Here is an 11,295-nt window from a genome sequence, read left to right on the forward strand (position 1 = left end):
TTTGGAGCAAATGGTACATGAAGAACACAGATTTCAAGTAGATCAGAATTTCCATCTTTCCTGTTTAACAGTCTATCAAACTGTTAATGCAGTGGGGGCTGGACTGGGCTATAATCCTGGCTATGCCATCTGATGGCATAATCGAGTCATAGCCACACTCTGAGAGTCAGTTTTCCCAACTGTAGAGAATAACAGTGATCTCCTTTCTAAAGCATTTGTGTAACCACCACAGGCAGAACAGAACCTGGGACCTCTGGGTTTAATGTAGGAGCCTTTACAGCTTGGCTACATCTACTTTTAACACAAGAGTTTTTGCGTTAAAGTATTTGTGCAAGAGAGTGTCTACACTGGCATGTGCTTTTGCACATGAGCATCCATGCCAGTGTAGATGCTCTCTTGCGCAAGAAAGCTCCGATGGCCATTTTAGTATGAGGCACATGAGCAGTGAAGGCCCACAGCGTGTGAAGGGACACATCTTGTGAAGGCCCACAGTGTGTGCAAGCATACATTGTGTGATGGCAAACATTGTGTGAAAGCACACAGCGTGTGAAGGCAGACAGCCTGTGAAAGTACACAGCGTGGGAAGGCAGACATTTCATCTCTTCCCCCAGTACACAGTAGCTTGCCAGCCTGCACTTTCATTTCCCTTTGTGTCTATTGCAGAGTGGATGATTTGGCCACTTGACTCCTCTGAAGGAGGGGCTATCCTCAGGCCAATACCCGCGTGAGGCACCACATTGCAAGCTGCCACGTGCTGTTTGATGCTGCAGAAATGTCTCCACGAGTTGCAATGCAGCCATTTTGACTGTTCTTTTGCCCTTTGCACAATCATAGCCAGGGCCCGTTCATGGATGAGGCAGTTCTGCTGTGTAGGGTGCATGTGAACCACCCCAAATGGTCACGAGAGACAAGGGTAGTAAAAAGCTCATTTAATGTATAACCCATTTCAAGGGGTTCTTTGGATTAGGGATGTGAAAGGTTAACCAGTTAACCAGTAAGCAACCAGTTAACCAGGGGCCATGGGCAGGGGAGCTACTGCAGTCCCATGGGACCTGCCACAGACAGGGGCTTCTCCAGCCATCTCCTGCCACAGACAGGGGCTTCTCCTGCCGCAGACAGGGGCTTCTCCAGCCATCCAGCTTCTCCAGCCCCACAGAGGGACCCAACCCAGAGAACTCCACAACGGTGTCGCCTGGAGAAGGTGAGTGGGAGAAATGGAGCAATTCATCTCCTGGGGAACAGAGCCCCCCGCTCAGACGCCCTTGGGGCCATTCGGGTGTTTGGAGGGGGACGGTCCCTGCACAGCGGGAGATGGACAGACCCTGGGGACACCCAGCTGTGGGGCAGTGGGGATGGGGGCACTGGGCGCACAGGGCAGGGATTGGAGCACGTCTGGGGAGGGACAGACAGACTCAGACCTTGTCTGCATGAGACCTCGGCCCCAAATGCCCAACCCCCCCGGGGAGCTCAGAAGCAGTCGGGGCTGTGGGAATTAGCGCCCGGATGGGACATGGCCCGTGGGGCAGCCAAGCTCCCCTGAGCTCTGTGGGGCAGGGGGCTCCTCCCCTGCAGAAGGGACACCGCGCCCATTCCAACCCCTCAGGGACTCCAGGGGTGAGTGGCCCCTGACTGGGGCAGGGACCGTCTCTGTGTCTGGTGTCCGTACAGCACCGAGCACGCAGGGCAGCTGGCCCAGGACAGGGCTCCTGGTGATTAGCACGAGTCATTAGGGATTGTGGTTTCCATGGAGCCAGGCAGGGGCCGTATCTCGCTGAGGGTCTCACTGGGACCCATCCTGCGATCCCAGGGACACTGATCCAGCCCCAGTCCCTGTGTCCCATCCTCACTCCAGGGAATTGGCTCAGCCCATGGTGTATAGACACCCTGTATAACTAGCCACAGATTCCGGCTTTCTCACACCCTCCCTGCCCCTGAGTGTCTTTGTTCCACAGATGCCCTCGTGGGCCAAGGGAAACTGCAAGATGTCTTTGTAAGTGCCCCCCAAAACTCCCCAGCTCTGTGCCTTGCCTCACCCCACACCAATGCACCATGCACCCCCTCACTGCATATGAATACCCCCTGCTGTCTGGGATCAGGACTGTCTGGTGTGTGGCTGTGTGTGTTTGTGTGCTGGTTTTGACTCATACACATAGTGACTCTCTTCCCTCCCTACCCCAGGAGCCCAACCCCAGCGCTGAGGGACTCACCTATGCCGAACTGGACCCCCCAGCGCTGCAGACTAAGCGGGGGGCCCTGTCCCCAAACCCATCCTGTATGCCGCAGTCAGCACCTGTCCTCTGCCCCCATAGAGGAAGTCACTAGATCAATGGGGCAGGGAGGATGGTCCCCAGAGAGTGATGCAGTGACCCCCCTCCCCCAGAGAACAGGCTCAGCTTATGGTCTCTCCTGAATCCCTTCCCCCGCCCGCATCTGGTACTGCCCCACCCAGTCACATGCCTCACCCTCAGTCCCATGGGTACATGTGCTGGTCTCAGATTCCCTCCCCTCTCCCTGTGGGCACACACCCTGGTCTCAGACCCACCCCCATGGGCCCACCCCCTGGTCTCAGACCCACCCCAATGGGCCCACCCCCTGGTCTCAGATCCCCCCTGTCCACTCCTGTCTGTCTGCAATACTCACTGAGGAAGACGATGGTGAGAGCAGATGCCATAATGGGCCAGTGAGGGGCACCAGCCACACCCCTTTTCCCAGCTCCACCCAGCCTCAGATAAGGAGTTCCACTGCATCCACCACCCCTTGTTTCTCATCTGCAGGCAAAATCTCATGTGGTCACAGTTACCAGAGTTCTCTGCAAAACCGAGGAAACCCTGAAATCATCAGCCTAGCCAAATGTCCAGCAGCACCAGCTTGTCCATGTCTCTGTGGGGAGGGAGGGAGGGAGAGAGGGAGGTCGTCTTCTTTGGGGAGGGTACACTAGGCTGGGAGCCGGGTTGTCATAATCAGGAGTGCTGACCAGTGTCTGGTGACTAAGGGGTTAACCCTGTAGCTAGCCAAGTATCAGGTGGTAAGTCAATAACAATGCAGGTAGAAAATTCAAACTGAAAAACAGGGGTTTTCTCTCTCTCTTCTGTGTTTGAGAGGTAGAGTAGTCTCTTCCAAGACTGAGGGAAATGGGAGAATGGGAAGCGACTGTCTAGGAAGGAGTACGGCAGAAAGGGATCTAGGGATTATAGTGGACCACAAGCTGAATATGAGTCAGCAGTGTGATGCTCTTGCAAAGAAAGCAAACATGATTCTGAGATGCTTTAACAGGTGTGTTGTGAGCAAGACATGACAAATCATTCTTCTGCTCTACTCTGCGCTGGTTAGGCCTCAGTTGGAGTATTGTGTCCTGTTCTGGGCACCGCATTTCAAGAAAGATGTGGTGAAATTGGAGAGGGTCCAGAGAAGAGCAACAAGACTCATTAAAGGTCTAGAGAACATGACCTATGAAGGAAGGCTGAAAGAATTGGGTTTGTTTAGTTTAGAAAAGAGAAGATTGAGAGGAGACATGATAGTCGTTTTCAGGTATCTAAAAGGGTGTCATAAGGGGGAGGGAGAAAACTTGTTCATCTTGGCCTCTGGGGATAGAACAAGAAGCAATGGGCTTAAACTGCAGCAAGGGAGGTGTAGGTTGGACATTAGGAAAAAGTTCCTAACTGTCAGGGTTGTCAAACACTGGAATAAATTGCCCAGGGAGGTTGTGGAATCCCCATCTCCGGAGATATTTAAGAGTAGGTTAGATAAATGTCTATCAGGGATGGTCTAGACAGTATTTGGTCCTGTCATAGGGGCAGGGGACTGGACTCGATGACCTCTCGAGGTCCTTCCAGCCCTAGTATTCTATGATTCTATGATTCTCTCTCCAAGAATGGATTTCTTAGAATGTGTAAGTAGGGAAAACCTTAGCTAGTCCGTCAGGATTTGTTGTTTTCCTTGTTTGGGGATTTGGAAATAATGTCTAAGCTGTTAATTATGTTTTTCTTTTTTCTTTGTAACCAAGTTTTAGCCAATGGGGTTTCCGTGAGTATCTTTATCAATTTGGTGGCTCTTTCCATCTAACCACTTTACTGTGCTTGCTACTGTAGTTTTATTTTGATAATAAAGAATTGTTGTATCTTGTAATTAACCGGGATTGGTTGATTGTTGTGTCCTTAGGACTCAGTGCCTACTTACAGGGGCAGAGTTCATTGTTGTCTGTGAATCTCCTGTTTTCCCAACATGAGCCCTGGCACCATGAGAAGAACAGGTGTGATGGGGAGAAAAGCAGGTGTGATGGGTTTGATGCTCTTTGCTGCATAGCTGAGTGGGGATGGCAACTTTGCAGCTTTACACTCTTGCTCAATGCCGTTATTCCTGAAAATAATCGGCGTAACAGCATCGCGCAAGAGGGTTTTTCTTGCACAGAAAGGGGCAGTGCAGACAGCTCCTTCTGGCGCAAGAGCCTCTTCTGCAAAAATGGTGGCTCATTAGGCGATATTCCACGCTTAGCCTCATTTGCATATTTCTCAGGCAAGAAGCCGCGAGTGCAGACATAGCCTGACTCAGCCAGCCGCGAGTGCAACAGGGCCTCATTTATCCCATCAAATGCAGAGGGGCCAGATCAGATCAGCACAAATCCAGATTCTCTGGGGAATGGGGCAGTGCAAGGCTGCAGCGCCACCTAGCGGCCACAGGAGGAATTGCGGGCCCTTGTCCCTGTGTGTGCTGGTTGGGAGGTTCCCATGGAAAGCAGCACAGTAGAAGGTTGGAAATAAAGGGCTCTAGTGCCCCCCCAGGAGTGTGTGGCCCCAAGGACCATACGAGAAGGGGCTGTCTCCCTGAAGCGGGTTCCCCCAGGGCCAACGGGCCAAGTGTGGATGTGACCTGTGGGCCCATGAGAAGGGGAATGATGTTGGTCTCCAAGGGAGGGGAACACCTGGCCTGGGGCAAGTCCCTTCAGCTGAGCTTGCCCAGAGATGCTCTCAGCATCTGTATCGTTCTGCAGCTGGCGGGCGGGGGGGGGGGGAGAGGGGGAGGGAAGGGGCTGTCTGTGTGTTGCTGGGGGAGGCTTATGAGCCTGGCTTCCCACAGCAGGTCTAAGGGCTGCCCAGGCCCAACCAGGATCTGCAAACAGAAAGGGCTTGGTTCTTAGCTGTTACATGGGAGTCCTAGTTCCCAACCTCCTCCTCTAACCCTTAGTCCCCACTCTCCTCCCAGAGCTGGGACCAGGGCCAAATGTGCCTGACTACTAGCTTACTCCTGCCAGGTAGCCAGCAGCTGCACAAACACAGCTTATGTCCCTCTCTAGGGGCCTAGCCACACACCCACTGGCAGCTCAGTGGGCAAGGTTTATGTGGCACATGGGAAAGTCCCTGAGTCTCTCCTGGTTGGTGACCCATTGGGTTGAATGGAATTTCTCTTGCTCCCATTTTCTTTTGAACCTGGCTGATTTAATTCACAGGCTGACTAAAGACCCTTAGAACCAAGCGTTACAGCGTAAAGCCGCCAACACCGCTCAGCTATGGTGCAAGGGGCAGTGAACCCAGGTGTTCCCCTTCATGCCCATTCCTCGCATGGTGCCAGGGCTTGTGTTGCACGTGGGCAGGTTTGCAAGCTGAGCAGGAGGCTTTAAAGAATCAAAGCCTCCAAAGCCAGGAAATGCCACTTACTGTTCCCTAAACACCCTTAACTCTGTCCCTTCACTAACAGGCCTCACAACAGCTTCCTTTAATTGCATGATCACTTCCTGATTTTATTTACATGAGTCACCAACCACTTGGATCTAGAAACAAAGAAAGGGGGAGGGGAATCGTCATGGAAATAATGGTCAGTCAATGATTGAATTTCAGAACCTGTGGTCTCCTGGCTCCCCACAGACAGAGGAGACTTCCCTTTCTCCCCACAGGGATACGGACAAGCTGGAGCTGCAGGACACTGAGCCAGGCTGATCATTTCCTCGGTTTTGCAAAGACCTCTAATTAACTGTGATTGCACGAGATGTCGCCTGCCGATAAGAGGCAAGGGATACCAGAAGAGATGAAATATTATTGACTTCCTGTAGCTGCAACCACCAGCTGAGTACCTTATTTGAGGAGGGGTGGAGCTGCGCATTAGGGGATCGGTGGTACCCTTCACTGTCCCATTATGGGATCTGCTCTCACCATCCTTTTCCTTGGTGAGTATTGCAGAGAGCCAGGGGCATGCGCCTGTGGGGAGATCTGAGACCAGGGCATGTGCCCATTGGAGGGAAACTGAGGCATGTGTCCAATGGGGAGGGTATGGGTCTGAGCGGCTGGATGCGGCAGAACCAGCTGCAGGAGGGTTATGGGGAGACCATAAGCCGAGCCTATTCTCCCATGACAACTTGCTTTACTTAAGAACCTTGGGTGAGGGACCTTGTCAGAGGCTTTCTGGAAATCTAAATGCACTATCTCCACTGGATCCCCCTTGACCACATGATAGTTGACTCCCTCAAAGAACTCTGGCTATTAGTAAGGCATGATTTCCCTTTACAGACACCATGTTGACTTTCCCCAACAAATTATGTTCATCCATATGTCTGACAATTTTATAATTGTCACAGTCTGGCCTGACTGCATCCAAGCACACCGAGGTGGGGCAGAGTCCCTGGTCCCATGGTGCAGTGGGGGGAAACTGAGGCACAGAACAAGGCAGGGTCACCCAAAAGGTGCAGAGTGAGCCAAGGGTGCACCCCACATTAACATGCCCATCCCAGGACCCCGCTCCTCTACCCTCTCCTCTGCTCCCAGTGGACATGCCTAACGTACACATTGCGGCTGCAGTGCGGGCATTTTGCTCAAGAACAACTGTTCTTGTGCAAAAACTTGTGGCACGTCTACACTGCACATGAATTTTTGCGCAAGTAAATTTGCAGTGAAGCATCAGAAAAGAGGGCTTCTTGCACAAGAGTTATTCCTCTCCCCACGAGGAATAAGCCCCTTTTGTGCAAGAGCTGTTGTGCAAGAAGGCAGCGTGGACAGGCTCCGGGGGCTTCTTGAGCAAGACACTTTTATGGCTAATATGGCCAGCAGAGCTTTCTTGCGCAAGAGAGCATTCAACTGCCATGGACAATCTTGTACAAAAGCACATGGCAGGGTGGAGGTGCTCTTGCACGAGACCTTTTGCGCAAGAACTCCTGCGTGAAACAGTTCTCGTGCAAGAAGCCTGCAGTGTAGGGCAGGGAGCAGCCTGTGGGGCTACTGGAGCTGCTGGCCGCAGGATGACCAGTCAGGGAGTGGGGGGCACCCCTAGGAATGGCTCAAACTTCCCAGAGGGGTGGCTAGAGGAAGGACATTTGCCTGGCAGGGGTGGGGGGGGGGCAGTGACCTCACAGTGGCTTTGGGCAGCCCTCAGCATATGAGGCAAAGGGCAGGTGGGGAGGGTAAGAGCCCCCAGGGGTTGGATCCCGCCCGGGGCCGGCTGGGTTCCTCCATCCCGCCCGCATTTTTGCTCTGTTCTTACCTCTTCTGTGCCCTTCCCCTGCTGCCCTCCCACCCCCCAGCTTGTGACCCAACAGACAAGCTGAGGGATGGGGTGAGATTTGCAGGAGCCCGTGGGGCGGGGGATGCAGCCCCCGTTGTGGGGACTGGTGAGGTGGGGCTGGAACAGGTCTATGCCGGTGTCTTTCAGAAGAAAGCTCCACCCCCCACAGCTTAGAATCGCCCCTGATTGGCTGAGCAGGGGCTGTTGATGGATAGGAGACTCAGGGTATGTCTACACTACAGAGTTAGTTCGAACTTAGTTCAAATTAGTTAATTCGAACTAAGCGAATTCGAACTAACGCGTCTAGAACTAAAAACTAGTTCGAATTAGCGTTTTGCTAATTCGAACTAGCATGTCCACATTGAGTGGACCCTGAACAGGGCTTAAGGATGGCCGGAAGCAGTGCCGGCAGGGCATCAGAGGAGAACTTAGAGCGTGGAGATGCTGTCTCAGGCTAGCCGAGGGCTTCGCTTAAAGGGTCCCGAGCCCCATCCCGGACAGACAGTTCTCAGGGGTGCCCCGCTTGCAAAGCAGTCCTGGCTTGGAGTGCCCGGAGTACCCACACTGGGCACATCACAGCACTCAGTCATCAGCCCGGCTGCACTTGCCGCAGGCTGCCATCTGGGGAGAGGGGGCAATTGGGGGGCTGCAGGAGAGCTTCCACCCACAGAAGCCCGCAGAGCCAGCCCAGTCCTCCCCATCGGGGGCTCGTACCCCATTCCTCCCTCACCTCCTTCCACTTACCATTCCCTAGCCCCCCTTCCTGATGTACAAAATAAAGATAACGTTTCTTCCAACATTGACTCTGTCTTTATTGAACAAAACTGGGGGAGACTGGGAAAAGGAGGTAGGAGAGGGGAAGAGAATGGCTGGGAGAGGGGAGGGCAACTAACATGATCAGGGGTTGGGAACAGGTCCCAGATGGAGAGAGGCTACAGAGACTGGGACTGTTCAGCTTAGAAAAGAGGAGATGGAGCAGGGACAGGATAGAGGTCTCTAAAAGCAGGGGTTGGGTGGAGCGGGTGCATTCAGAAAAGTTCTTCATGAGTTCCCATGAAGAAGGACTAGAGGACACCAGAGAAAAGGAATGGGTAGCAGGCTTGAAACTAGTAAGAGAAAGTTGTTGTTGTTGTTGTTGACAAAGCAAACAGTTAACCTGTGGAACTCCTTGCTGCAGGAGGCTGTGAAGGCTACAACTGGAACAGAGTTTAAAGGGAAGGGAGATCAAGTCATGGAGGTTGGGTCCATGGAGTAGTCGTAGCCAGAGGGTAGGAGTGGTGTCCCTGCCCAAGGTTTGTGGAAGGCTGGAGAGGGATGGCACGAGACAAATGGCTTGGTCACTGGCTTCGGTCCATCCCCTCCAGGGTCCCTAGGGTTGGCCACTGTCGGCAGACAGGCTACTGGGCTAGATGGACCTTTGGTCTGACCCAGGACGGCCATTGTAAGCTCAGGGCTCAGGGTCAGGGGTCTCAGTGGACCCCCTTGATTCTCTTGCACACCTGCTCCTGGGTGGCCAGGCTGGCAGCTCTCCTGCCCTAGCCGGCCACTTTCCTGTGACCTAGTGCGGAGGTCGTGGACGAGGTCCACGATGTCCGCACTAGCCCAGGTGGGTGCCCGCCTCTTGCGGTCCCGGGCAAGCTCCCGGGAGCCGCCAGCCTGGTCCCGGGAAGAGGGGGTGGGCTGGGGGACATCGGGTGGGTGGCTCTGTGCCGTGCCAGGTGCAGGGTCTGCTAGCTGGGTGCTGGCAGGCTTGCACCTGGCATGGGCACCGTAGCCAGCCCGTGCCCCTTTAAGGGGTCTGGGGCCTGGAGGGGGGCAATAGAGTTTCTCTGGTGTTGGCCAGAGTGGCCACCAGGGAAACCTGGGGAGGGCTAGCCTCCCACTAGTTCGAATTAAGGGGCTACACACCCCTTAATTCGAACTAGTAAGTTTGAACTAGGCTTAATCCTCGTAAAATGAGGTTTTCCTAGTTCGAACTAAGGGTGTGTCTAGACTACATGCCTCCTTCGACGGAGGCATGTAGATTAGCGAGATCGGAAGAGGGAAATGAAGCCGCGATTAAAATAATCGCGGCTTCATTTAAATTTAAATGGCTGCCCCGATCTGCCGATCAGCTGTTTGTCGGCAGATCGGGGGAGTCTGGACGCGATGCCCCGACAAAGAAGCCTTTCTTCATCGACACAGGTAAACCTGGTTTCACGAGGCTTACCTGTGTCGATGAAGAAAGGCTTCTTTGTCGGGGCATCGCGTCCAGACTCCCCCGATCTGCCGACAAACAGCTGATCGGCAGATCGGGGCAGCCATTTAAATTTAAATGAAGCCGCGATTATTTTAATCGCGGCTTCATTTCCCTCTTCCGATCTCGCTAATCTACATGCCTCCGTCGAAGGAGGCATGTAGTCTAGACACACCCTAAGTGCTCCGCTAGTTCGATTTAAATTCGAACTAGCGGAGCGCTAGTGTAGCACCTAGGAATGTTAGTTCAAACTCACGTCCGTTAGTTCGAACTAACATTGTAGTGTAGACATACCCTCAGGTCCTTGCAGTGCCTGTGCAAGACCGAGCCGATAAGCAAGGGGCCATTTGGGGGCTGGGGGCAGTCGCTCTGGGGAGCGGGAACCCCTGGATTTCGCTCTTCAGGCTGCGCCCCCAGCTCCCCTTTGCTCCTCTCATTTGCAGAATGGCCAAGCGCTTCAGACAATTCTTCAAGAACACCCTGAAGATGGCCCCAGGGCCGGTGGGGAGCAGCTCCTCCATCCCCGCGGGTGGGGAAGCTGAATCCCACCAGCTCGGGGCGACTCGCCCATCGGCCAGGCCCACCCGGACCTGGCTCCAGGGGCGGCTGGGAAGGCGGGACCCAGCCCAGCGGGGCAGCCGGGTAGGGTGGCTCTGGGGCCTCCTCCTCTGTGGAGAGAAACATCTGCCCCGGGAGCCCAGCCCCCATTACCACCAGGGGGCATCGCCCTGCCCGGCCCCCGGAGACCTGCCAGTCTCCGGGAGCCCCCAGCCCGTCGCTCCCCGCACCAGCCCCTGTAGCTGTGGGTCCAGGTCCGTCAGCAGCAGCGCCTGGGCCTCCAGCTGCAGCCGGGCCACCTCCCGCAGCCGCTCAGACCCAGGTGAGGGGCCGTGAACAAGCTGGGCCCAGGGGCTCACCCAGTACCCGGGGGGGGGGGGGGGAGGGGTGGGGAGGGGCAGCCCCAGTGTCTGCCCTGTAGCCAGGGCAATGGATGGGGGCGGGGGCTGCTGCTTGGCTCTCTTGTTCCTGGTGGGGGCTCTGCTGAGGGCGTTGGCAGATGTGAGGGTGGAAGGGGGATGGGTCCCTGCGAGGGGCGTGTGGGGCCCAACCTGCCCAGGGTCCCTGACATGGGGGCGCGTGACCCCTGCTGGGCGATGGAGTCACCCTGGTCCCTTCCCTCCCGCACAGAGTCCCCCTGCGCCTCACCGGAGCGCTGCCAGGAGCGGGTGGACTCCTGGGTGGAGGACGTGTCCATTTTTGACATCGAAGAGCAGCTCCACACCCGGGACACGGTAGGAACCTTCTCCACATGGGGGGGACCCGAGTGTGTCCGGCCCCTTCCCAGCACGTCCCCCCCCGGGAGGGGCTTGTCCCTGGGGATCCCCCTGAGGCTCCTTCTCCTGCATGACATGGGCCCCCCAAGCTGGGGTCTCTTGTCATGCACCAGCTGGGCCCCCACAAGCCTGGGGCAGCAGTTGGGGGGGGAGTGTGGGTGCTTGGACAACAAGCAGCTCCCACCTCCACTCCTGGGAGACCTGAGCCCTGCAGCTGCCCGGGGGGGGGGGGGGGGCAGG

This window comes from Pelodiscus sinensis, chromosome 33 (genome assembly GCF_049634645.1).
Source record: "Pelodiscus sinensis isolate JC-2024 chromosome 33, ASM4963464v1, whole genome shotgun sequence".
NCBI lineage: Eukaryota > Metazoa > Chordata > Testudines > Trionychidae > Pelodiscus > Pelodiscus sinensis.